At 41.7% G+C, this 27,407-nt stretch overlaps 1 long non-coding RNA gene across 1 annotated transcript in view; it reads right to left on the bottom strand.

Moving 5' to 3' along the window:
* Nucleotides 1-600: 600 nt before the first annotated feature.
* Nucleotides 601-27,407, bottom strand: part of LOC103008104 (uncharacterized) — a 51,263-nt gene continuing 24,456 nt past the window's right edge. Inside the window, exons 2-4 of the long non-coding RNA XR_449949.2 lie at nt 7,489-7,596; nt 4,728-4,863; nt 601-1,598 (exon numbers count right to left, since the gene is read on the bottom strand). This is a non-coding gene — a long non-coding RNA (uncharacterized LOC103008104). The remainder of the gene's footprint in view (nt 1,599-4,727; nt 4,864-7,488; nt 7,597-27,407) is intronic.

The following is a 27,407-nucleotide window of genomic DNA, read 5'->3' as shown; positions in this document are numbered from 1 at the left end:
TCGACAGCTGCACCAAGGACGACACTCAAAAATCAATGTGCTCTCTGAAATAGGGTGCAGCAAAGATGTGAAAGCTAGATACATACATTCATGCGGTTTTAGATTTTTTAATCCCTTTAAAGATATGTTTCACCAGTGTTATCAGATTTGACGTTATTTTCTGTTTTTCTAATCACGTCCCATGATGAGTTTGAGCACCAATTCAAGATTTAAAAACTTTTTAAAGAAAGCAAAAAACAGAAAGAGAGAAGGGAGGTGTTGCTTAGAAAAATGCACACAGGGTCAGGCTCCCTACCATTTCAAATTCTATCAAATGTCCAGAATGAACCACATCCTTCTCTGAAACCATAGAAGACCATCACTGATGAGAATGAGGCCTCTCTCTCTCTCTGTCTCTGTCTCTGTCTCTGTCTCTCTCTCTCTCTCTCTCTCACACACACACACACACACACACACACACACAATGAATGAGAGATGTCACCATGAACAATCCCAAAGGCTATGCATTTATTCATTTCTAAATGCTACATAACTTCACTTTAAGGACAATTAAATATGTATTTGCATTAATGAATATATGCTTTTGTGTGATGTGTACAAGCCAGGGAAACTCTGCAGAGGTTTGCCACCAACTGTACTTCAGATTCTATCAAATCAGATCAAATTTATCCCTTGAAAGACACTCTTGAGTTTCTAGATCTTCCTTATAAATTTCCTACTTCATCAGCATGTTGCTGTGGTGTTTTCTTGTTTGTTTCTTAATTCTTGTCCAAAACAAGCTATTTTGGACACACTTCCTTCTCATATTTGCTCAGTTGTGATTCTAAATTCCCTGTAAGTCTGTTAATAAATAATACACCGTCTTGTCAGCTTTGGCAAATACATGTAAGTTACGGTGTTTCCTCTTCTTTCCATTGGTCCATCTGGCAACCTTCTCATCCAGCAGGAACACACAGCAGAGTGAAACTACTCTGAGCAGGGTCCTTAATGGAGAAGCACTGCAGCATTTCACTGTTGGGGTAGCAGCGTTGGGTGACCTGTGGCATCGCCCTCAGTGAAGTGAAAACCATTTCTCTAGCTGTCTTTTCAACTGTGACAGGCCTTAGTCAAAAAACCAGAGAGTGTGACCTGCCAATCACAGGAGTGAGAGGCCCGAGGGCCATATGTCACCTGATTCTGCTGCCCCTTCTGACTTGCGGTGTAAATAATTCCCAGTCAGCAGGCTCTTCTCACCCACGAGCTGCAGGAACAAGAGTTTTTCCATCTACACTGTAACTTGTTTGGTCACGGACTTGGGTGACTTAAATCTGAAAATCATTTCCCTTGTGGTATCTGTCATTGGTTGAGATAAGTGAATATTGGTCTGCTGGATCCACAATTCCCCAGAAAAGTTTGTTGATCCAAATCCGAGAGAGCAGCAGAATCTGTGTGTGGCACCGGTGGCGTTTTGCCCATCACCACACTCCAGGGAACGTGGCCTGGGAGCAGGGACCACATTGCTCCTTGAATGGAAATCAGCCTGTTAAGATGCTAGGCCTCCACGCGGAGTATCACAGCCTCTCACCATCACTCTTCTAGCTGCCAGCTCCAAGCCTCAACTGAGAAAATGAGGTAAAAATACTGAAACGTAAAAAGCACTACACACACATTATTACTGCTTTTACGATTAACGATCGTCATCTCAGACTCTTCACTTTTGCAAGCTGGTACCTGGTATGCTTTTTGCAAACTGGATAAAAGTGCCCAGCTTTAGAGAAAACTTTGGCCTTGATCACCAGAGGGATTTTGAGACGGCTTCTCCCCACACGTGTCATCCTACTCCTCACATTCACCCCTCAATCTGACTCCCTGACACTGTCTACCAGAATCACCTGGAAAGTTGTTCAAAACACAGATTGCTAGGCCCCCACGTAAGGAGTTTCTGATTCAGCCGATCCAGGGTCAGGCCTGAGAACTGCACTTCTAACAAATTCCTAAGTGATGTTGGCCTTGCTGATCTGGAGACCACTCTTTAAGAATCACGGCTATAAAGATAAAGCACTTTATTTAGAATATTAAAAGAGGTGTGGGAGATGTAAAAATAAATGAGTTATATGAAGAAAATGTGGATGATGGGAAGAGGGGATCCCAAGTGGTTGTTATTAGAAAATTACCAGCCTGCTGTCATATGTATATATACAGATCCAGTAGTTTTAATCTCATTTAGGGATGGGTGTACCGAGGCTCTAAGTGATTGGGTCATTTGCCCAGTGTCACAAGGCTGGTCTAGCACTAACGGACTAGAACTAAATTTCAGTTCTCCTCTATTCTATGTTTTCCAGGGCAAAACATTGTCAGCAGTTAGGATAGTCACTGTTTTGGACAGGGAAAGAAATTTCACACTTGATCCCTTTCAAGGAAAAGTGGTGCTCAGATAACCCACTGTAGTCACTCAAGTTCAAACAGGAGGACAGAAGAGGAAGCCTCACCAGAAAAAATACTATCCAGAGATGCACACATAGGTTTTCACAAAATGGCTAATTTATTAACCAGGTTTGGTGACTTAGGCGTCGACCTGGCATTGAGCTTGAAACTCTCTCTTCGCTGTTTTGACTCTACCATCCAGGAGGTACTGGAGTAGCTCGATTCCCTGTATGGTTTTTAGCAGCATCTGCTTTCGGCACGCGTTCCAGTTTGACTTATCCTGGCAGAGACAAAGCCTGCACGTGCCCTGGAAGCCCAGTAAGAGCTAGCATAACCCAGGGCCTTCATTTCCTCGTCTGAAACAAGGAGAGGGTAAGAATCCACAGACATTAAATGGAGATGTGTTGAATTTATTCAGTAGTCTGAACAAATTCCTTTCTGGCAGCGTACATGGATATGGCTTGTGAAATACTGTCTATATGAGCAGTGAGACGGTTCTAGAAAGATCTAGAAATAAGTATTTCTATGTGTCTCCAATGAAGTCACCGCTACAAGTACCAGTAATGAAAACAATAATGCTGTCAGATTATTGTTTGGTTAGTACAGATTTGCTATACGTAGAGTCGTTTACCTTTGTCTCACTGGACAGCCAGCAGCAGTTAAAGTACTGAGCTTTAACTTTTAATTCACCTGTTGGTCTTAGGAAAGATAGGAAAGTAAGACCAGGAGCCATCGTGTGCTGGGAAATGTTGAACAACCAGCCCTCTGGGGAGGGGTTGCCCTGACTTGTAATGTTTGCCAATTTCTGTGGTGTAAATAATCTGCCGCGGTCCTTTTAAAGCTGTCAGCCATTTAACAACTAACTTGCAAAATTCCTGACAAAAACTGGCTCTCAAGAGTGGCACGGGCTTCCCTGGTGGCGCAGTGGTTGAGAATCTGCCTGCCAATGCAGGGGACACGGGTTCGAGCCCTGGTCTGGGAAGATCCCACATGCCGCGGAGCAACTAGGCCCGTGAGCCACAATTACTGAGCCTGGGCATCTGGAGCCTGTGCTCCGCAACAAGAGAGGTCACAATGGTGAGAGGCCCGCGCACCGCGATGAAGAGTGGCCCCCACTTGCCACAACTAGAGAAAGCCCTCGCACAGGAACGAAGACCCAACACAGCCATAAATAAATAATTTTTTTTTTTTAAAAGTCAACTTTGGGAACCATGTGCCATGTTTGACTTTCCTGGACCAACAGCAATGATGGAAAAAACAAAAAAAAACCCAAACTTTGAGTCTTTGTGATTATTAATTTTTTTAAGAAAAAAGAACTTTATTTAAATCAGGCCCTGAGCAGGTTGGCTGAACGCGTGAAAACCTTGCTCAGCCCGCAGATGTCTGTCTGAGCTGCCACATGGCAAGAACAAGCCCTGGGGGTCTCAGGAGCCCAGCACAGGACCCAAAACTTCTGATTCTGGTGCTGGATGCAGAACTCCCCATCCTTTTCCAGTTCATTACAAACGCCTATTGTTTGCCGTATTTATCTGCCATCACTGCTGTTTGTTAGTAAATGGAAAGAGAACTGCCAGGACTAAATTTCAGCCTGCCCTCAGAATAGTGCAAAGGCGCTACAGGAATTGCACGACAGATGGTCTTTGAATGATATACAGAACCTCTGCCCTTGGGCCCGTTTTGAAGGAGCTGTTTTGGATTGTTGCTCGTAAGAGTGGGAGGTTGTTGTGTGATATGTGATTATTCCATAATAATTTTAATTATTTTGCCTGTTTTCAAACAATAGTCTCAGCCTTTTTTAATTTTTACACTCACTGAGTTGTGACATGAGCATTCTTTTCTCTGTGTTAGCAGGGATTAAAATCAAGCCCTGTACCCTTCCCATTTTTCAAATAATCCATGTTTAAATAAATTACCTCGGTCTGGAAAACCAAGTTACGTGGCATCCTCCTGACACACACACAAGCAAGAAAAAAAAAATTCCTTATTGGGGAGTCTGGTTTGAGAATGTCGCGGTAACAAGTTTCAAGAAAAGCCTGCTCTTTGCCTCTTTGGAGCAAGGCTCAGGCTAAGGGAGGTTCATTTACATGCATGTGGTGATCCCATCGGATCCGCTCAAAGGTACAGTCCGAGGCAGTCAGACGGCACCCGATGTGCATGTAAATGAAGCTCCCCAAGTGGGGTGCAGGTTTCTAGAGATGGGGAAAATACACCTTCTCTATCTCATCCAAATCCAGTAGAAACTTCCGAATGTTTTTCTAAAGCAGCAGGGGCCAAAGAGAAGCAGATGCTAAACTTTTAAGGCATCCGAATGCACTTCTCCTTACCGGGTAGATTTGTTGGCTGAGCGCTGGCAGACGAGGTTTGGGGCTAGAACGCAGGCTTTCGGTTTCTTGGTCCAGTGGGCAGGCGGGTATCACCCTGCACATCCCAGTGGTTCTGGCATTGGCCTCCAGCTTTTACCTAAAGGAGAACATCACTCTGGTAAATGCCAGGGGCTGTCTTGAAAGATAAAATCTACAGTGAATGTAAACCACAGGAGAATCAGGGAGTGAGTTAATATTCATAAGGTGGCCTTTTTACCCAACATAAGAATGTGTGGGTTTACCTGGAGGTTGCTGCTTACGAAATTCTCCCCTACGGTTGAATTCTGTGTCCCCAAATAGGCCGTGGTCCCATCCCATAGCCAAGAGCCAAATCAAGCTTTGGATAATTTCTGGGCTGACTAGTCTGGCACCTTGGTAGTAAGAAAGAAATTCTGCATCCCCTTGGTCTTCAGCTATGTGATATAGGTACCTCGAAAACAGGAATCTCTGGTGAGTGGGGTTACTAGAAAAGAGAAAAAAACAAAACTCTGACCCTGCTATTTGCTAGAGAAATCCCCCATGGAGTCTTAAGTGCTTCCCAACAACTGTGGTTTTAATCCAATAACAGCAGCTCTTCTAACAGAGAGAAACCCAACTCACACAGCACGTAATACCCAAATGAAATTCAGATAACTCCCACTGTGTTGACAAAAAGGATTGGGGAAACGTCCTCTGCTCCTTCCCAAGAAAGACGTGCCTTTGGTGAGATTCAGCCTGCTTACCCTCCCAGAGAACGGCCACCCCGCTTTCTCCCCCGGCAAGGCAAGTGTGCAGAGATTTCTGGTTGTACAAAGCACAAATGCTCAGAAAAAAAAGTATGAATTAATGTTTGGCACCTCAAGAAGCCACAACTACTCGTCTTTTGAGACATGGAGGATCATCTAAGGAGAATTTCCCTGGCTTGCTAGGGTGTGATTGCTTTTGTAAGAACGCTGTTGCTGACAATTTTCATCAAGGTGTGTGATTGGAAGAAGGGCTCTGACAATTTCAGCAATCACAAACAACGTGGATCTGTGTTCTCAGCCTATTTGAAATCATGAAACCCCACTTCATACATGTTTACGTGTTATCATCTGTCATTAAGTTTCCTTAGAGGTCAGGCCCTATACAATGTACTGTATATACATTACCTCTAACACTGACAACAACCGGGAAGGTATTTATTGTCGTCAGTATATAATTCAAATGGAAAAAGAGTCTCATGTTGATTGAATGACTTAACAAAGGTAACTCAGAATAAGTAGCCAAGTCAGAATTTGAAATCCCTATTTAATTCCAACTGCCGTATTCTTTGCACTGATGTATGTGTATGTCACATATGTGCTATATCACATTCATTGTGAAAGTGAATGCAAATTTCAGCACATTTTGGATTCCTGAAGGAAGAGCATATGTATACCCTCAGTACTGGACATGCTGTGAATTCTCAACAAATACTTATTCACTGGAGTATTCCTTTATAGCTATATAGTTCACTTAGTCTCAATCACGTAGGCTTTACCTGCTACTTCTTCATGCTCATTTCACATGATGTTTACCCTGGCTAGACCTAATTTCTGGAAAGTTTCCCTGGTTGGGCCAAAGGGATTCAGCCAACCAAAGTTCACATGGACCAATTCTAGGTGAGAGTAACTATCAGTACCTATTCCTGAAATGAAGTCAACAAGAATCTAATAAACACCCACAACCAACTCAATTCTTCTGACAAAGAAATACGGTAAAAACAAATAAGTAAAATATGGAGAGTTCCAATAAATTGACCAAACAACAACAACAACATTTTATTTATTGACTCTACAAGAGGATAAAGAGCAAATGATTCTACATTCAAATTCCCAACTGCATCTCCCGCATCTTGTGCTTTGTAAATAAATTTCCCTGTGTTTTTGTACCTAATTCACATAATTTAGAAAATAATGCTATTTTAATACAAACGCACATAACAAATATGTTTATTAGCTTCGAGATAAGCACTGGGAGATTCCATTCAAGATCAAAAAATAAATAGCTTAAGTCAATAGCAAGATGGCTATAACTGAAATATAAATATATATTTTAAGAGAACAGCTACATTCAAACGTTAGCCCTTTTGCCACATTTCCTGAGAGCTCCTGTTTTAACATTAGCAGTCAAAAGAGTGGCATTCTGTCAGGACCCCAAGACCTCTATGGATGGCAAATTTAACAGTTAAAAGATTGCACAAAGTGCTTTTATTCTGAGCCACATGTGAATTAGGCTCAAGCATAAAGGAAAAATAAATGGGAATTAGAGGGCAACTCACAGAGGCATTCCAGTTGGGGAGAGAATACCACCATTAAATCCCAAATGCAATTTACGAATACAGCATTTGAATTTTCTAATTGTTTCTACAAAAAAAAAAAAGAAAGAAAGAAATGAGGCTAATGGAATTACATTGGAACCAGCCATTCAATCATAGACAATTTTGCTGACCAATGTCTCTGTACATCCAGTCCCGAGCTCCTGAACACATCTGTAACCTTGCCAAACTTTGAGTCCAATAAGAGAAATCTTTTTCCTTTTTGTTTTTTCTTCCCCTGGCTAGGAATAGAAGAGTCTGGTGATTTCAAGTACTCCATGTTTCATGGTCAAATAGGATCAATTTGATACAGCTGCCGGGGACATATGAAGCAGAAAGGGGGCCTTGGAGATCATCTGTGCCTGTAGTTTTCAAATCATCTAGAACCACTTTGAAACTACTCACCACGTTGTCCACTCTTCTCCCTCCAGTGGCCTAATATGCACTCCGTAGCGAATAGGAGAAAAAGAAGTTTCCTTGGATAAGCTGCCAGACCAGTGAGGTTAAGTATCTCTGAAACAGATAATAAAATATTATTATTATTATTTCCGATAAAATTATTATTTTCTATCAGGAACACATGAACACACACTACTGTATGACAATTTTTAACGTTTGCAATAGACAATCCAGTAGACCTCCCAAAGGCTTTCACCTAACACTAAATACGCATGCCCAATCTGTTTTCAAAGTTCTATGCATACAGTGTTCCTAAGAGTGCAAAGAGCTCAGTTCCATACGGTGAAAAGAGTCATTCATTCATTCATCCACTGCATGTTAAATTTCAGGTATACCAAGCAGTGGGAACTCAGTGTCTATCCCCAAAAATGAATACTGTCTAGTGAAGAGACAAAACGTGATAACAATTACGGCTCAAAATGAGAATCGGTATGCAACAAAATTTCCCCCGGTTTGACCGTCTTGTGTGCTTCATCACTGAGGATCCCCACACTGAGGCCCAAACATTTCCTCTCCCATCAGACACACGCTGCCACTCCTCCTGTAGGACAGAGTCTCCCCTGCCACCCTACCAGAGCTGCTTCTGTGACCAAGGCAGTGCACACTGTTCCTCCACACCTCTATTACCCTCGCCCATCTTCCCTTGTCCAAAATCTCCTTAGTCAACACCAGCCTACCGTCTGTGGCAGATTAAGAGGATATAACCCTCTCCTGTTTGTGTTTCACCATGTTGTAGACCCTGAAGAAATTTTACAGAATTTAGTGAAGTAGCACCTGCAGACCCGCAGGATTCAGATTCATCGGAATGAGGCCAATGTGCGTTTGGCCAGGAGACAAATCCAAGCCTCCAAGAGGCTCCTTGACCTCCTTGGCAAGGCCTTGAGCCAGGCCACCCCACTGGCTGTGCAGATATCACCAAACCTGCCTGAATCTTGGAAAAGGACAGAGCTTGACTTCTTTTCCCAGGAGGTTCCTTAGCCTCAATGGCAACACATTTCTATGGGGTCTCTCCCAGCAGATCACAGACACACCTTGACAAGTGTGACTCCTTCTTGGGCTCCAGAGAGGACAGCACCAGTGCAGTTGTGGAGGAAGTACAGTGGAGCGCAGAAAAAGCAGGTGAGTCAGAAAAACGTCATTAAGGTGGTAAGATTTGAAAAATGCATTGCACTTCGTGAGTCAGACCATCATTGTGCATGTTGGAGGATGGAATCTCAGGAAAGTACAGGAACAGCCAATTCAAAGACTTAGAGGAATGAAAAAAGTACCGTGTGTTCAGGGAAATACATGCTTGCTTGTGTGCTTGCTTGCTTGCTGAAGCACAATATTTGATGTTAGGAGGAAAGAAGTAAGAGATGAGCCTGGAAACTAGTAAGGGTTTGATCATAAAAAGTCTTATATGCTACCTGAAAGAATCTGTTTTATCCTATTTTGGTTTTTTGTGGATTTGGGGTTTTTTTTTTTAGCAAACATTTGAAGAGTTGAGCTGGATAATTATTTGATCATATTTACCCATTGGAAAGATCACTGGGCTAATAGTGTAGAAGGTGGATTTGAGGCTAGATAGACTAGAATAGGAAGAGGTGGGAAGATCTATATGGAAGGGGCTACAATTTTCAGGCAAGAGGTCATGAGATATTGTGGCAGACAGAATGCTGAGATGGCCCCAAAATTCCCACCCACAGGTGCACATTCCCTGTGAAACCCACTTCCCTTGAGTGTGAGGGAGGACTAAAAATATGATGGGTTTCATTCTGTGATACACCAAAGGTGAAGGAATTTTGCAGAGGTAATTGAAGTCCCTAATCAGTCGACTGTGAGTTACTCAAAGGGGAAATTATCCTGGATGGACCCAACCTAATCAGATGAGCCCTTAAAAAAAGTATATAGAGGTCAGAGACTGGAACCATCAGGGATACCCTCCTGCTGGCCTTGAAGAAACAAGCTACTCTGTTATGAGAAGGCCTATGAGAGGATGACATGGCGAGGATCTGCAGGAGCCTCTAGGCTCCTCTAGGTAGGAGGCAGCAAGCTGACATCCTGACCCATATAAACTGTGAGATAATAAATGTGTGTTGTCTTAAGCTTCTAAATTTGTGGCAGTTTTTCATGCAGCAATATAAAAAATACAGATATACATAGCAGGAGACAAATAAGTAGTATATTCAGAAGAAAGCACTGACAGGAAGTAGAGTTTGAGCCGATGTGAGTGAAAGAATGACTCAGAAGTTACTGGCTGAGATGGTAGATAACCAGTTTTATTTTGGACATGTTGAGTTTGCTATAACTTGCTATAGGGCATTCAGGTGGCCAGGTCTAGAATTCTGTTGGATATAAGGACCTAACGCCAAAGGAAAGCCAAGGGCGAAGCCTGGTAAACAGGCCACATCTGAAGGCCCAGACAGAAAGAGGGAGCCAAAGACTGGAGCCAAAGGAGACAGAGTAACCATGGTAGCCAACGAACATGGAGGATGGAAGCAGGCAGGTGGGAAAGGGGCCTGAGGAAGCCACCTGCTGGTCTCTCAGGGACTCCACGTGCTTAGGTAACTGCTCCAGGGGGTCTTCTTCTGTGTTGTTATTGTCATTGTTTTTAAGAAGCAAATCAAATCAGGCAGGGCCATGGTTCGGTTGTGATCACCAGGGCAAACGTAAGGAGAAAGGAAAGAAGACGACTAAGGATGAAGCTCTCGGATGCATCCATGTTCAGATGACAGGAAGGGGAAGGGGAGTTTGCCGTAAGACTGAGAAGGAGGGGCCTGAGAGGGAGGAGGAGAAGGAGGAGAGGCAGTTTTTCCTGAAAAACCCAGGAAAGGGGAAGTTTCCAGTGGACATGCTCACCAGTCTTGAAAGCCACCATATAAGGGGAGGGCCGAGATGCCCAGGAGGTAAAGCAATTATAACGAGTGGAATTTAACGTTAGCAGAAGTTTAAAGTTGAGTCCCAGTGGCCACTTTATGGCCAGTGCTTTACTTTCCTCATCTGTAAAATGAGAGTAATAAATGAGGGTGAAATACTCGCCCTGCTTTCCTCACAGGGTTAGAAATTCTCCCCTCCCTTCTACTCTGCTTCATAAAGGCTTGAAGGTAGAGGAGCCAGCCCTTTCCACCACCTTGGGCCTAAGAAGACTGGGTCTCAACCTCAAACTGCCCTGAACTGCTTTGTTGGGTTCAAGCTGATTCCTTTCTGAAAGGAGAGGCTTGGAGACAAAAATGCTTGCCAACCGTCTCTAATTGCCAAGAAGTATAAGAAGTTGAAATGTTGAAGAAGAGAACCTCACTCCTCTTTATTTTTTTTTAAATTTTTATTGGAGTATTAGTTGATTTACAATGTCATGTTAATTTCAGGTGCCCAGCAAAGTGAATCAGCTATACATATACATATATCCACCCTTTTTTAGATTCTTTTCCCATATAGGTCATTACAGAGTATTGAGTAGAGGGAACCTCACTCCTCTTTAAAGACACATTGTCACTTTGTTTACTCAGCACTTGCTTTATTGGAAAACAGCTGAGAACCAAGAAACGAACAAAAGAGACCTCTAACAGCCACCTTCTACACCACAGAACACACCCTCATTAGTGAGCTTTATCAGAAAGGATTTCCTAGGGTTCTTATTCGAGGCCTACTTTTCCTCTTTGGAAATTCTAATAGGCTTGGTGATATGGTTTCCAAATAAACAGCCCAATAAGAGCAGCAAATTAAAAGAAAAAGAGGATAGAAGAGGCACATGCATAACAGTAACGAGTGACAGCTGATGGCTTAACAGCAAGGATGGAAACGGGGAAAAATAACTATAGAAGGCAAACAAAAGAAGTAAAAATCACAGCAGTTTAGGATCATTTAGTGTAGAATAAAAACATTCTGCATACTACAACAGACCCCCGAGGGCACTAGAGCTCAGCACGATGGCATAAGCCATCATAAAAAAAGTTAAATTACATTTGCTATAGTCTAAAAGGCAGAGATATTCATAACATACAATAACAATAAGAGGAGACTTATGGCTTGATCCACTTATTCTTTAAATGGTATTTCTTGAGGAGCAGCTATGTGCCTGGCACCAAAACATAAAGGAGAAAGAATGAGATGGTGGCTGTTGAGTAACTCTCAGTTATCTGGAAGCTCAGCTATTCTGAGAAAATCATTCCCTGCAAGGTGTCCTGTCCAGAGCCCTTCGAACATTCATTAAAATATCAAGGTTTAAAAATAAAGAAAAAAAATAAAATATCAAGGTTTTTGAAAAATCTAAACAATTCACACTTCCCTCATTGGCAAAACCAGGTCTATTTTATCTAGAATGAATTGACTACTTTTGCTGAAAAATAACAAGAAGAAAATCTGAATATGATTCTCCCAGTACAACAGCTACCTACGCTATGGTTGTATATAAAAAACACCTTCAGGAGCTGCAATGATTTTTAACAATAGTCAGGCAGGAGTGCTTTTGTGCACTCAGAGTGCATGCTATTTGTTTTATGTCATTAATATAAGCCCCAAACGTGCTGAAGTTAAAACCAACAGGTAACTTAGATCCAGGGGAAAAAAAAACCTGGCTCTCTCTGATCAGTATCTTATACCAGTTTTTGGAATCCCACAAAGTAAAATCTAAACCAGTGTTTCCAAACTATAGGTAGACCAGTTATATTAGAATTCCAAACTTCTGGGCCCCATCACAGATCTACTGGGACAGAACCTCCATATTTTTTAAAACCTCTGCAGGTAATGCTAACATGCAACCAGAACCGCTTATAGCTCTAATATTCTACTGTTTTCAATGTATCTTACACCAAATAAATAAAAGACAATTTCCCCATAAATACTATAGTCCAAATTCAATGAAAAGAAAATCCCAGATGTACTATATTAGATTTTAATCTTGTAACTAAAGAGAAAATAACATTAACAAGGGAAATTAAATTCATGGTATTTTTTTCATAATTTTGAGGCTTACAGATTAGAAAAGTGAGGAATTAAGCTAAAAAGTTTCAAACACAATTATATTTTGGCTACATCATCTTTGTATCATCATGCATGAACCCTCAGGGTATTAATAATAAAGTCAAAGGGAATCTGAAACTTTTGCTGGAAAAATAGAATTTTAAAAAAAAGCTTGTCAGTCTTTAGAAACAATGCCAAGTCTCTCTTTCTCTTTCTCTCTCTCTCACTTTGGTGCTGTTTAAATTTCCTGCTTTTGCAAGCCCAGATATAATATGAGATGAAAGAAGAAACATGTAGAAGCCAGAAATAGTCTCATTACATAGAATTTAGGGACCCTGTGGAACGTAACAGGTTAGAGAGAGTGACATTATATGTAATTAAGATGTCTAGGGTTCATTTCAGTCCCCGGGGGACAGATACAAAATATATAACTATTAATAGCAACGGTTAAATAACAATAATACAAGTTCTTCTTGTACTATTAGATCCCAGAGTTGGGGGTTTTTTTGTTTGTTTTTGTTTTTTGGGTTGTTTTTTTTTTAAGGATAAGTTACTATTCTTTGGAAAACTCCAAGAACAAGTAAAGGGAAAGTTACTTGACTTAGGACCAAACATTAACTTCTAAGCTAGAGGGTCAGATGGTCCCACACATGATTTTTGCCTCTCTCAAGGAGAAGATAAGTTTCCCCTACTCTCCTTTCTTATCAGGAACAAATTGAAAGACTTAACAGACTAGGAAGCTGTGGTGACCAGTGTATATGCTGGGTTTTGGCAGGCCAGAGAATCTAGTCTGTCCTTTCCTGGCTTGGTAAAAATTTTGTAGAAGCTCTCCCTGGGCATTTGGTGTGATGAACAAATTGGCAAACCAACGTGTACCCTCTATACACAGAGCATTGTTTTGGGAGCCGAGGAGATAGATATCTTAACACTGTATGAGGCAGGATTCTGTCCTCGAGGAAATTAAAATATAGCTGGGGAAAAAAAATCCGCAAACATCAATTAGGGAATTGTATGCCATAATTCATGATTAAGTAAAAAATTAATGTCATAGCTGTTCAGAGAAGGCAAACTAAAATGAGACTAATTGGGAAAGACTTCATGGAATTAATGCACTTGGGCTTTGAAGGATGCTACCAGAACTAGTCTCAAGTGGATATGCAAGGGAAAGAATTGGTACTCATACATGGAATTACATGTATGTAAAAAACTTTACGGTTTTCTTTTTCCCTCTTTTTATTTTTCTTTATTAATTTAAAAAAAGATGGAGACTTTTTGCCCTTGGCCATGACTTAGAAATGTATATAAAATGAGGTTGACGATTTAACAGATTTAGTGACATGTTCTTAGACAATCTTCAGTTCTTCCTAGATTTGGAGAAGCAGCAAACTTAAACAGTAAGTAGGAGAAAAATGGGGAGGCTGCTGTAATTAGACCAGCTGATACCAGAGAGTAGCAACTAAGAATAATAACAGATGAAGCAGAACCCTGAAGGCTCAACAATCTGGGCCCATTTAACACTGAGAAAATACAACCATACTCTTCTCATCCACCCACCCCGAATTGCCCCAGAATGCAACCATCATAGCTCCTGGAATGCACTTTCTCTACCGATACCAATCTCTTTTTTAAAAAAGAAAAAAAAAGGAAGAAAAATTGAAAGAGGGGGAAATACAGGGAAAAAGTTCATTTATTTGTTTACATAAGCATTTTTTTTGTTGAGCAACTACAACTGCTTTAAGTACTAGAGACACAGCTGTGAACAAAAGAAACAAATTTCTTACAGTTTTGAGCTTTTGTGCCAATGGGGAAAAAAAATTCTCCATCTTATGATTTTTAAAAAGAATGAGAGGGCTTCCCTGGTGGCGCAGTGGTTGAGAATCTGCCTGCTAATGCAGGAGACACGGGTTCGATCCCTGGTCTGGGAAGATCCCACATGCCACGGAGCAGCTGGGCCCGTGAGCCACAGCTGCTGAGCCTGCGCGTCTGGAGCCTGTGCCCCGCAACGGGAGGGGCCGCGATAGTGAAAGGCCCGCGCACCGCGATGAAGAGCGGTCCCCGCACCGCGATGAAGAGTGGCCCCCACTTGCCGCAACTAGAGAAAGCCCTCGCACGAACCGAAGACCCAGCACAGCCAAAAAATAAATAAATAAATAAATAATAAAATTAAAAAAAAAAAAAAAGAATGAGATAAACAAAGCTTCAGATATAACTTAGGTCCAATTCCCCATGGGTTAGTGAAAGTCAACCTAGATTTTTTTTTTTAATCTATCCTACACCACCTCTCTGACACTGAGTCTAGATCTGTAGCCTTTGCCTGCTGGTTCTTTTTCAGGAAGACCCCTCCTTGCCCTTCTAGTTAGCAATCACTCTTCTGCTTTCTGGATCTGGCCTTCCTTGGCTTCTTCTCCATCTCTCTTACCTGCAATAGAGGTTTTCTTTTCCTCGATTCCCCCATTTTGTTTGTTTTCCCCAAACTCCAAAAGGTCATACACCTAGGCAATTGTGAAAGCCAAAAGTCAGTTACGTGATTCCTTCCTCCAGACCAAGGGTCTGAGGAACTAAGAACTAAGGTTCTTGTTAGCCTCTCAAGACCGGTTCCCACCCGGGGCAGGAGTCACAAATGACATTGCTGAATCATGGCCTAGGGGACCTTCAGGAACTAAAAACAGGTATTCTGGTTTGCGAGGTTGTTCTTTTAAAAGAGAAAGTGAAAACCCTTTTCTTTAATGAATTATTCTAGTTTTGCTCTGAGACTGCAGCTCCTGTTTTATTTTCAGTTGTCTTTTTCCATAACTCCTTTTAGAAATAAAAATGGGAAACGTTACCTAGCCCCTAGGAAGAAATATGTACATACATTCAAAACGCAGTTTCATGCAACCTTAATAACCTGAATTCTATTTCCCTTTCCGTACATGATGGATGAAATTACTTTGATTATGCTGGCTTTCCAATTACTCATTCATGCCAAGAAAGCTAGCCCTTGAAACCTCGTGACCTTGTTTATTTCTTTCCCACCTTGCCCTTCACAATCAGAAAATCAAAGAGCACTGGGGCCGGAAGGCGCTTCCGTGATCCCCAAAGGAAGGATTAAACTTAAAAGTCATACATATTGATTGACCTGAGTTTTCTAAAATTAAACCCAAGTAACAATTTCAATACCAATTTTTAAGCTGTAAAAACTGATTTGGAGTTACAGAGTTTTGAGTCATATGAAAGGCTTGGTAAATATATAACCTGGTTGCCAAAGGGTTTCTACTTAATATACCAGGAAATGATTTATTCCCATGTGCTCACTTTATTCCTTAATCCAAATCAGTGATTTTCAAACTGTGCTCCTTTGGAGTCTGAGGGTCTGTCACACACAGAAGTGAAGGGGGACCAGTTTTGGAGGCTCTACATGCTCTGTCCCTGCTTTGACCAGAGACCTTCCCCTTTTTCTCTCTTAGGGTTGGGTTATCAAGTACGAGTTCATACAAATAAAGTTTTCTGCTACTACCCAAAAAGGAAAAATAAATTTGAAAAGGAAATGAACCTACACAAGTAATGGTGCACAAAAAAAATACAAAAAGTCAACCATAATCATTTTCTCACAGACAGTTAGACTGGGGCTAGCAATTGGTCCTGGAATCAGCACTGGGTTGGCCTTCTGCTGTATAATTCTCCTTGACTGGCTTTTCACTACCAAGCACCAGGGCTCGCCACCAACTGCCCCATGAGCCAACTCCATAGCCATAGGCATCCTGGCTACTTAGATAGAGCTCTGCTGATCTGCTTGTAGTTTATGGTTCCAAGTTCACGTATTCATTCAACAAACACATAGTGAAGGGCTCAAAGACAAAGACATGATGCCCAGAAGCAACCAATTTTTAGTCTAATGGGGAGACAGATAAGCAAATTTTATAATTAAATTATGGTATATGAAAACAGGATGACCATTATTTTAATGGGGGATGTACAAGGTGTGGTGAAAGCTGAGAAGAACCACACCCTAGAAGAGTCAGGGAAGGCCTCACAAAGAAGCTTCAGCAGCATTTCAGGTGAAAGCACAAAATATGAAGCAGGGAGGGGGAAGATTTGGCTGGATAGGCAAGCAAGAGCCACCTTAGGAAGGGTCACGCCATATGGAGGACTTCACATGGTCTATCCTGTAGGAAATGGGAAGCCAATAAGCCACTCACCTAGCATTATTGAACAATGGATAATTCCTCATTTCCCCAGCAGTTTTTTTTTCCTCCTTTATCCCATTCATGTCAGCAAATATTTATTGAGTCCCAGCTCTGGGCCAATCACTGCTCCAGCCATAAAGAAACTTTGAAGTCATCTAAATCCTCTGAGACTCCAGATCTGCTGCCAGCCACACCCCCAGCAGGGCTTTCGGGCTAAGCCACCCCTGGGATGTTTGCTCCAACTGCCCAGTCATTTCCTTGGCATCTCGTATGGGGATTTTCCACCAGGAATCAGCAATGGAATTTTTTTTTAACATCTTTATTGGAGTATAATTGCTTTACATTGTTGTGTTAGTTTCTGCTGTATAACAAAGTGAATCAGCTATATGTATACATATATCTCCATGCAATGGAATTTTTTTAACTGCAGAACTAGATAACATAAGTAAGGAAAAGAGTTAAAAAGGAGGCTCTTGAAAACATTTAAAATAGCTGCTCAGCATTGAAAATCAGCTTACGGGATGGCAAATGCAAATGTGAGCTCAGACAGGCCCAGCTCAGTTTTGCAAATCCTTTGGTAATGAAAATAGATCCGCACTTTAATTTTTCAAACCATAAACCTCCCCGAAGCAAGTAAGAAAAGAGAAGAAACATAAGGGAAATGTTCTACAAAGGAAGTGGATTTTGCATTTGATGTGTGGATGGAACTCAGTCAGGACAGAAGTCCCAAACACTGTGAAGTGGGCTCAGTCATGGCTGGTACCCCAGGGTCCATTCCAGTTGGGAACATCCCTTTCCAAAGTCCAGGATCATCTCATCTCCCTTCCACCCCCAACTATCACATCAAACCTTGCTCTCTGGAAAGGAGACAGTACCTTCATGAACACTAAGGTATAAATGACAGCTTTAAAATGCCACTTCTTCTGTAGGGTATTTGCATTTTAACAGAGTCTAAAACCTCAAGCCAAAGGGAAACCCCTATGAATGTGAACATATGAAAACAGTTTGCAATGAGTTTTTTTGCTGTTTCTCCACAGACTCAAAAGTTACCTGGCAGAAAGCAGCTGCTTGATTATTCAACAAGGGAGAAGTTGAGATTCACAAACCATCAAGTTCAGACCTAGTGTACTTTCTTGGCAGAAAAATAAAACGAGGGGCAGCGCACGTGGCTTCTCCAGTGCTGAGCTCCTGCCCAGTCCCCCAGCAGCCCCTCAGGTGGCTTCACAGTGAGTTTTGAGACGCTGTACCTTGCTGTGGATGCTTTCTTCTGAATTCCGAAAGAAGGATTTCCAACACACTCTGACGACAGAGCATTTCAGCAACTGCCCTGCATCCGCTGAGCCCTCGCCAACAAGTCTTGAACTCAGGTCCCCTGCGGAGGGGTGAGTTGGGGGCCGGGGTTCTTCCTGAGATGCTCTCTCTCAGCCCTAGAAGAGGGGTGATAGCTGCTCCTGGTATCTGCTACTCCTATTTCTTCAGATTCTCTTTACACTTGTTAGCTAATCCCTCATTGCTCCAACCCCCTACTGAAATCAATAATTCTTTATATTAAGCTTTTCCTGTTCAAATTAAGTAAATAAAGCACTTTTTTTATTGTCTTGAACTTGATAAGTTACCGAACTCTTCTCCCCTCCCCCTGCCCCGGTTCCCTACCCCACCAGCATAAGATGTTATTCCTTCTGCCAAGAGATTCAGACAAAGCCAGAATATCTATTTTTAAGGCCCTTGTACAGTTTCTTGACATATAAAATCACCAAAGGCACTGCCTCAAGGCAATATTTCTGAGTGTCTTACTTTCCTCATGGCTTACAAGCTGAAAGAAATTCAAATATCCCAAATTTCAAGGGGTGAGGATGTAAACTTACTTGCTAGATCAGTTCTTGGTCTTTCCTAGGTTGTAGAAAATCTAGGGAAAGAGTCCATGGAGTAGGAAAACAAAATGAAACAAGAAGCCTAAGTTTATCTGCCTGATATATGCTGAAGAACTCAAGAAATGAGGAAGACAGAAGAACAAAGCGTCCTGAATGTTGGAGAAAGTCATGATAAAGAGAGAGAGAGGGGGCTTCCCTGGTGGCGCAGTGGTTGAGAATCTGCCTGCCAATGCAGGGGACACGGGTTCGAGCCCCAGTCCGGGAAGATCCCACATGCTGCGGAGCAACTAAGCCCGTGCGCCACAACTACTGAGTCTGCACTCTAGAGCCCCCGAGCCACAACTACTGAAGCCTGTGCACCTAGAGCCCGTGCTCTACAACAAGAGAAGCCACTGCAATGAGAAGCCTGCGCACCGCAATGAAGAGTAGCCCCCGCTCGACACAACTAGAGAAAGCCTGCACGCAGCAACAAAGACCCAACACAGCCAAAAATAAATAAATAAAATAAATAAATTTTTTAAAAAAGAGAGAGAAATTTAGAAACTTAGAGATTTAGAGATTTAGAAATTTTCAAGGAGATGTTAATAAGTAGTACTCTAAATTATAAATGTAATCTCTCTTTAATCCTTAAAGAGATACAAGTAAAGATTGAAATTACTTTTTCTTATGGTTGCTGGACTGTTTCTTAAAGTATGAGGCAAGCCACATGGGTTCCCGTCATATTAGTTGTTCTAATACTTCAAAATGCTTATTCTTTCAATAACCCTACAAAAGTGCCCTAAAATTCTACTTCTGAACCTAGGAGATTAACTTTCCTAATGGTGATCATATTTAACCTTCATCAACTGAGCCGAAACACCTGTAATCCCTCCAAAGAAAGAGCCTACTTTCCAACCAAGGTATCTGTGCCCACCAGTCAGAGATTGATGGTCACCACTCTTATATGTTAGTCAGTAAACCTCTCTCTAGAGTTTGGATGGGGTTCCTTCAACATGACAAACACTTTCTCGGCTAACTGGTAAAGATTATCTCTGAATAACGAAGATCATCCTGCATGCAAACACTAGGGAATCATCCCCACATGCCAGACCTTGCCAGTGACCCAAGTTTGTTTCAAACTAGTTCAATGAGCATGTAGTGAACCAATATAAATCTAACTCTACTGAGAATAGTGGGATTTGTTCCACTTACTTTGTTTCTAAAGGCATATAGGGTGTGACCCACACATCCTCTGATGCCTTTTGCTTTTTGTCTTTCTGTATTTGTTTCCTAGCCTAGTACTCAAGCAGGTGTTCTGCCCATGACCTAAAAAAGGGTGGCATCTCTCCTGCTTTACTTCCACCAGCCCTCAATATCCACATAGTCCCAGCTTCAACCCAACATTAAAACTCTTTCAACCTGGTTTACCCCCGCACTGGGTTCTCTTATCCAAATCACATCTTTCTGTATTGCCCACAACCGGCTGTTTTCTTTGAACCACCTCTGCTGTATCATATCATACAGACTTAAAAGTAGATGATCCCTCCCTCCACTTTTCCTGACAAGGAGTAGCAGTTCGTTTTGTTTCTTACAATCCCATTAATCCACGGTCTTCCTCACCCCTAGCACAGAGCCAGGCCATTATTGTCAATTCCCCACTATGTTTATCATTTTAAACCCAAACCTCTCATTTTATGCCATCGTTAGGATTCTCCAAAACCCCTTCACCAAAATAAGTATACAGTTCATCCTGAGGCTGATGCTACCCAACTGCTCCTGCGTTTCTCCACATCAAAAGGTAAGGATGGTAAAAACGTTAAAAAAAAAAAAAAAAAAAAAAGATTAGTTAAAAAAAAAAAAAAGATAAGAATGGGATGCAGGGAAAGCTTTGAGAACAAGTCAATGCATTTTTTGGCCCCAACTCAGAGATTCCTGTGGCAAACCCTGCTGATTGGCTGATGCAACATCCATACCCAATTTCTTGCTCCTTTGGTCCTTTCCACTATAGAACATGGAATGAGTAAGTATGCACTTTTCCAGGCTTTTCTACAAGTAGGGTTAACCACGTAACATAGATCTGCCCAATAAGATGTAGTAGAAGTCTGCCGAGGTGAGGATGGTCCCGGGAAAGCTTTTGGTTTCCTGATAAGAGGCAAATATAGCTGGCCTTGCCCAATCCCCCATCTTTCTGCTTTGAAGGTAAGTGCAATATCTGATGTTGGAGCAGCCATTTTGTGGCTAGGAGGCAACAAGTACAATGGAAAGCTTACCGTGACATTGTCAAGCTGCTGAACCAACTCTAGCAGCTGCCTGCTTCCCTGACCCTTTGTTACATGAGCCACTGTAAACTGAGTTTCCTGTCACATGCAGGCCAAAGCATTCCTACTTAACATACAGGGCCACCAAATGTCTTGCCAGAGCTACCTTTAAAAGTTTCTTCATCCTTTTCCCACTTTGAGAAAGAGGCTTTATTTAATAGTCTTTAATTTCTTGAAGAGTAAATTATCTTTTTTTCCATTTCAGCATGATACCACAAAGGAATAAATTTTTTAGAGTTGTGTGCTTATGAATTTAGTGGTATCTATCACTACCTGACATTATGTTATTTAATTACTATAATTATATTTATTGTTAATTAATCCATTAAAGTTGTTGCCAATATACTGATTAATTTTACTATATGTCATAAACATATTTTACTCAAAATTAATATCATATTGTATATGTTACTTACATTTTATTGATAATATATCATTATATTATCATATTATATAATATGTTGTCTACTTATTGTTTTTCTTTCTCACTGAAATAAAGACAGTGCCTAGAATAGTGCCTGGCACCAAGTAGCCATAGAGTAAATATTTCGTGAATAAATAAATGAATCTTACTTTTAAAACTACTTATCTAAAATTAGTCTGTTTCAGGCAAAAAAATTCAATGGGTGTGTTATTAAGGGGTCCGTTTAAATGAGGGGTTCAGCTTGACATCCTACAGAAGGAGCCTTTTAAATGATGGTAATTAGTTTTTAAAATAAATTATATTTTTTGCTATTTAAATTCCCATAAGCAATTAGACTGCTGTTTTAAAAATGAGAGTCTGGGAAGATGTCTCTTTAGTAGATTCCTGCTTTGACAATGGTCCTTCTTAAACCTCATGTCTGGGGCACAAAGTCAAAACACAACTTCTCTTCAGCCTCAGGGGTCAGGAGTAAGATCCTGACCCGCACTTTTGCCAGTTAGTTTCCAAATCCCATTCAAAGATCCCTTTATGACTAGCATCATCTCAAAATGTATACCCTCTGTTTTCCTCTATGCTGCACAATTTAAATAAACAAAATCTTCATGAAAATTTTTTAAGTCCTCTCTGCTGAAAAGGAAAAAAAAAAAAGAGTATCTGGTAGCATGTGGTCTTTCTCATGTCAAACAATTAATGTTAAAAATTACCCATGTTTCTTAAGGGCCCTTCCCACCTCTGGAAATTGAGCAGATCTTCCAGCATGAATTCTGGCCAGCCCAGAGGTCATCCACACAGGGAGGATCATGGCTTCATCACCAGAGAGGAATTCTTCACGGCCGATGCTGGATCGGTGAGTGGCTCTGCGTGCCAGTGCAGGACTCACGTCAGCTATCACTCTTACCCAGCTTTGCCCAATAGGGCACCGTTGACCACTTTCCAGAGCCTGAAGGCTTCACTCGGTGCACACAGGAAAAGCAGAGTCCAGCATGACAAGCTCTGAGCCGACTCACCTGTCACCCAGAACAAACCCCACTGCAGGTTCCACTGTGGAACTCTGCTCAGTGGACTTGAAAGCCAGGCTCCAGTCAATTCAACTCCCAGGGCAGAAAGGTGCTCCCCAGAGGTAAGTAGTTAAAGACCTTGAATTTGTTACCTACCACCGCAGAACAAAATTACCACAAACTTAGCAGCTCAAAGCACCGCACATTTATTATCACATAGTTTTGATGTGTCAGGAATTTGGGCACAACTTAGCTGGGTCCTATACCTCAAGAGGCTGCAATCAGATGTCAGCCAAAGCTTATCTGAAGGCTCAACTGGGGAAGGATCCACTTCCAAGCTCACATGGTTGTTGGCAAGATTTAGCACCTTGCAGGCTGTTGGACTGAGAGCCTCAGTTCCTTGCTGGCTTATCTGTCAGGAGCCTCCTTCAGTTCCATGTGGGCCTTTCCATAAGTCTGATCACAATAGGGCAGCTCGATTCATCAGACTGCAAGGAAGAGTCGCTCAAGCCACACACTCAGGCTTCAGTCTTCTTCTTCTTTTCCCACACATTCAGTAAGTCAGTCAGTACGTCCTACTCATTCTAACACTGAAGTGTCTCTCAAATCTGTCTCCTCTCCACTCCAAATGCTAAGATTCAAACACTCAACATCTCTCTGCAGAACTGTCTCCATAGCTTTCAAATGGGTCTCTCTGGCCCAGTGGGAGGTTAGTAAAGGCCCTGATTTGTAGAATTTGCTGATTTCTATAGTATAAATACTCCCACCTGGCTCATTTCTAGCTACCAGTGTGACACCACAATGACAGTGCTGGGGAGAGAAGCCCAGCAGCACAGCATTATATAGTGTTTCCACCATACAGATACAGTGCACATAGATAACCTCAAGAGCATAGGTAATGGTAAAATGTGGTAAGATAATTAGGAAGTGATATGCTTTGTGCATATATCATCTTTGTTTTCAAAATAACTTAATAGTAACTTTATATAATTTAATATTTAATAACATCCATGTTCAATAACCCACTCAGAAAATTCCTGAAAACCTAACAATTGGCTCTCACATCTGATACGTACCCTCTCCAACACACCACAGCCGGGTCCCTTGTCTCTTGCACTCAAGTTGTTCTTCAAAGCACAGCAGACAGACATTTCAACACAAATCCAGTCATGTCACTGTCCCTGCTCTTTTTGGTGGTTTCTCATACCTACGGCTCTGACCATGGGCCATCCTCTGACCACACCTATGGCTCCAACTGCATTTTAGTTCACAATTAAACATGAATGGTAATAATAGCAGTAACAGAACCTAACAGTTACAGTATTGACATTTACTCCGTGCTAAGTCCTTAGCATGCATGTATTATATCATTTAATCTGTACAACAATCATATGAACTAGCTACTCTTAGCGTCCCCATTTTACAGATGAGGAAAATGAAGTGTGTCTCAGTGACCTGTAAAAGTTCACACGTAGCATAGGTAATGGAGCTGGTCTAATAATAAAACCCAGATTCTTAGGACTAAGATAGTCTCATCAACTCAACACTCTCCACATGCACTGTGTTCCTCCTGTCTTTACCCCCATTGCACACTTTTTTTTCCTCTATTTAAAATGCCACATCACCACTGACCCCAGTACCACATCACTCCACCCTTCTCACACTGCTACTCTAAGTACCTAGTTCAGTGGTAATCTAAACTGGGAGGCAAGAGAAACTGAGAGGCTCAAGAGTGTCCAGCCAACACTGAGAGTCCAGTAACACTGGGATCACTGCTTATTTGGGGCCATGAGGCTTTACCAGCAAATAAATAAATAAAAACCAAAAAATTGTTTTATCCAAATGCCAAGGCACAAAGGAAACAGCTAAGGTGTCTTACAGTTGAAGCAGTCAAAATATATTTGTTAAAATGGGGTCTGGCTAACTATCCCTTCTTAAGCTACCATTAAATTAGCTAACATGAAAGTGACAAAGACAGGGAGAGAGAGAAAGAGAACTAGAGGGGAGGGAAGGGGAATGGAAGAGGAGATGAGAGGAGGGGAGGAGAGAGGAGAGGAGAGGACAAAACACATAATGTCATCCATCACTTAACTTACAGATAGCTTACTTGCCGAGATCTGTGTGGCATGTAGATGTCTCGAATACTACAGTAGTCCCCCCTTATCTGCAGGGGATACATTCCAAGACCCCCAGTGGATGCCTGAAACCGCAGATAGTACAGAACCCTATATATACTATGTGGTTTTTGCTATACATACACACCTACGATAAAGTTTAATTTATAAATTAGGCATGGTAAAAGATTAACAACAAGAGCTAAGAATAAAGTACAACAATTGTAACAATATACTGTAATAAAAGTGATGTGAATGTGGTCTCTCTCTCTAAACATCTTGTTGTACTGTACTCACCCTTCCTCTGTGATAATATGAGATGATAAAATTCCTACCTGATGAGATGAAGTGAGGTGAATGATGTAGGCATCAAGATGTAGCATTAAGCTACTATCGATCTTCTGACCATATGTCGGAAGGAGGATCATCTGGCTCCAGTGATCCTGAATCCCTGAGTCATGATGATGTCAATGGTTGATGTTAGGAGCAGACAACGTCAGTGGCTGTGGATCCCAGGCAGGACCCAATGAGACGGAATGAGATTTCATCACTCTACTTAGAACAGCACACAATTCAGAACTTACGATTGTATATTTCTGGAATTTTACATTTAATATTTTTGGACCACAGTTGCCCGCAGGTAACTGAAACTGCAGAAAGTGAAACCACAGATAAGGGGGTCCTACTGTAATCTAAATGCCCATTAGCAGTATGATGGGAAATAAATTGTGCTATAACCATTTAATCAATTATTAGCCAACAATTAAAAGAATGAGATGAACCTATGTGATATGACATGGAAAAATCTCTAAGATATTATCAAGCTGGGGTGGGGGGAAATATACAGACAGTATGTATAATATGCACCCATTTTGTTTTAGTCCTAACTGTATTAGCATATGTGTACATTTATGTAAATATATAGAAAAATGTCATATTAAACTTTTAAAAGATCCCTCTGGAAGAGGGGTAGTTTTTCCCTTCTTATTCTATACACTCTGTACAGTCTGCATTCTTATACAGCAAATGTATCTCTTGAATAATTGTCTTTGTTCTGTTTTGTTTTCTTACTACGCATTACTCAAATGTCAACTCTGTAATCTTCCCTTGATTTCCTTTGCCTTTTCCTGGATGATTCAAAAGTCTGCTGTACTTTTCTCCACATTCACATGTGTACTATTATTTAGTAAATAATTGTAAACATACATCTTCTCCTACAAGATGGGTTCCCTGTTTCATTCATCTCTGAATTCCCCACACCCAGCACAATGTCTGGCACATAGCGGACTCTCATTGTTTAATTGAATGAATGAATTAATCAACCAAACAAACAATACAGGAGTGAGACAGTTAAGCTTTCCAAATTCTATGGCTAGATTATCTATGCCCTATCTGATTCTATGGCCTGTAGTTTATCAAGATAAGCTCAAGACTCTTCTTAAAGAAGCAGTATAGTGGTTAAGAGCAACGGTTCAAATGCCAGCTCCATCACTTCCCAGCTGGTGACCCTGGGCAGGTCACTTACCTCTGTAATTCAGCTTCCTCTTTTATGAGATGGGGCTAATAACAGTTCCTACTTCATAGAGCTGTTGTAAATATAAATGACTTAATACATGTGTTGGCTATCACTATTACTGTTATTAAGAAAAGAGTGGGGCTTCCCTGGTGGCACAGTGGTTGAGAATCTGCCTGCCAATGCAGGGGACACGGGTTCGAGCCCTGGTCTGGGAAGATCCCACATGCCGCGGAGCAACTAGGCCCGTGAGCCACAACTACTGAGCCTGCGCGTCTGGAGCCTGTGCTCCACAACAAGAGAGGCCGCGATAGTGAGAGGCCCGCGCACCACGATGAAGAGTGGCCCCCGCTTGTCACAACTGGAGAAAGCCCTCGCACAGAAACGAAGACCCAACACAGCCAAAAATAAATAAATTTATAAAAAAAAAAAAAAAAAGAAAGAAAAGAGTGAGTTCTCTGGTGGCCTAGTGGTTAGGATTCCGGGCTTTCACTGCCGTGGCGCAGGTTCAATCCCTGGTCGGGGAACTGAGATCCTGCAAGCCGTGTGGTGCAGAAAAAAAAAAAAAAAAAAGATATTATCTAATAACAGCAGGAAAAAATCAAAATTATTATAATCTTCAGGAGATTGAACTTCTAAAGAGGCTGAGGCTGGCTAGCATCTTCAAGGCCAGCACAGAGAAGGTAGGATAAGACGGGACAAAGCACAGGGGAGGCAGCTATGGGCATCCCTGTAGATGGAGAAGGCTGAGTACTGCCTCCAGGTGGGACGATGGAAGCCTAGCTGCCCTAAGGGATTTTAGTTCGTCCCTAACAGAAGGGTCCCCGCTGAGTCAGAAGAAAACTTTTCAATGTTTGGGCTGAGGGGTAGAGCCCTTTAAGCTGTGGAAAGGCCCATTTCTGTGCTCATGTCTCAGGCCAGAGGGACAGCTGTGGGTGGAATTCAATTTCCTGGTGTCCCTGCGCATCTCCAGAATGAGGAAAGCATTCTGAAAGCCTATTTCCTCGTGTTTCAGAGATACTCCCCACAGATACGAACTAATGGGAGTCTCCACCCAACCTGCCACCAGCCACATTTCTAAGGGGGGAAATAACTTATAATATCCTTTTCTTTCATTGGTTTCTGGTGAGATTTTGATGCAGCTGACACTGAAGGCTCTTCTGGAGAAAATGGACCAACCAACCAGCCATTAGGATTGCTGTTGGGCTTTAGGTCTAGCTCATGATTTTTGGTGACATAATTTGACCACCTGAGTCTATATAATAAGGAATCTTGTTTTATACAATTTAGACAGACTCTGTTCATAAGAGAAACAAGAACGAGCAGCAAAGCGGGGAGAAGGAGGCACACAGACACCGGGAACCGCAGTGAGTTTGTCTCAGGCAGACAGGAAGCTAACAAACCATGTATGTGAGTGTGTGTGACCATGAAAACTTTGAATTAGCTGCCAGACAGAGTAAGTGCCCTAAAACCAAGATACATTTTTAAATGCTTTTATTCTGAATATTTATTCATAGGTCAAGCCTCATTTTTCATTTCATTAA

The sequence above is a fragment of the Balaenoptera acutorostrata genome, chromosome 14 (genome assembly GCF_949987535.1).
Source record: "Balaenoptera acutorostrata chromosome 14, mBalAcu1.1, whole genome shotgun sequence".
In the NCBI taxonomy this organism is placed as follows: Eukaryota; Metazoa; Chordata; class Mammalia; order Artiodactyla; family Balaenopteridae; genus Balaenoptera; species Balaenoptera acutorostrata.
Note: the sequence above shows the minus strand (reverse complement) of the source record. Positions and strands in the feature narration are given on the sequence as shown.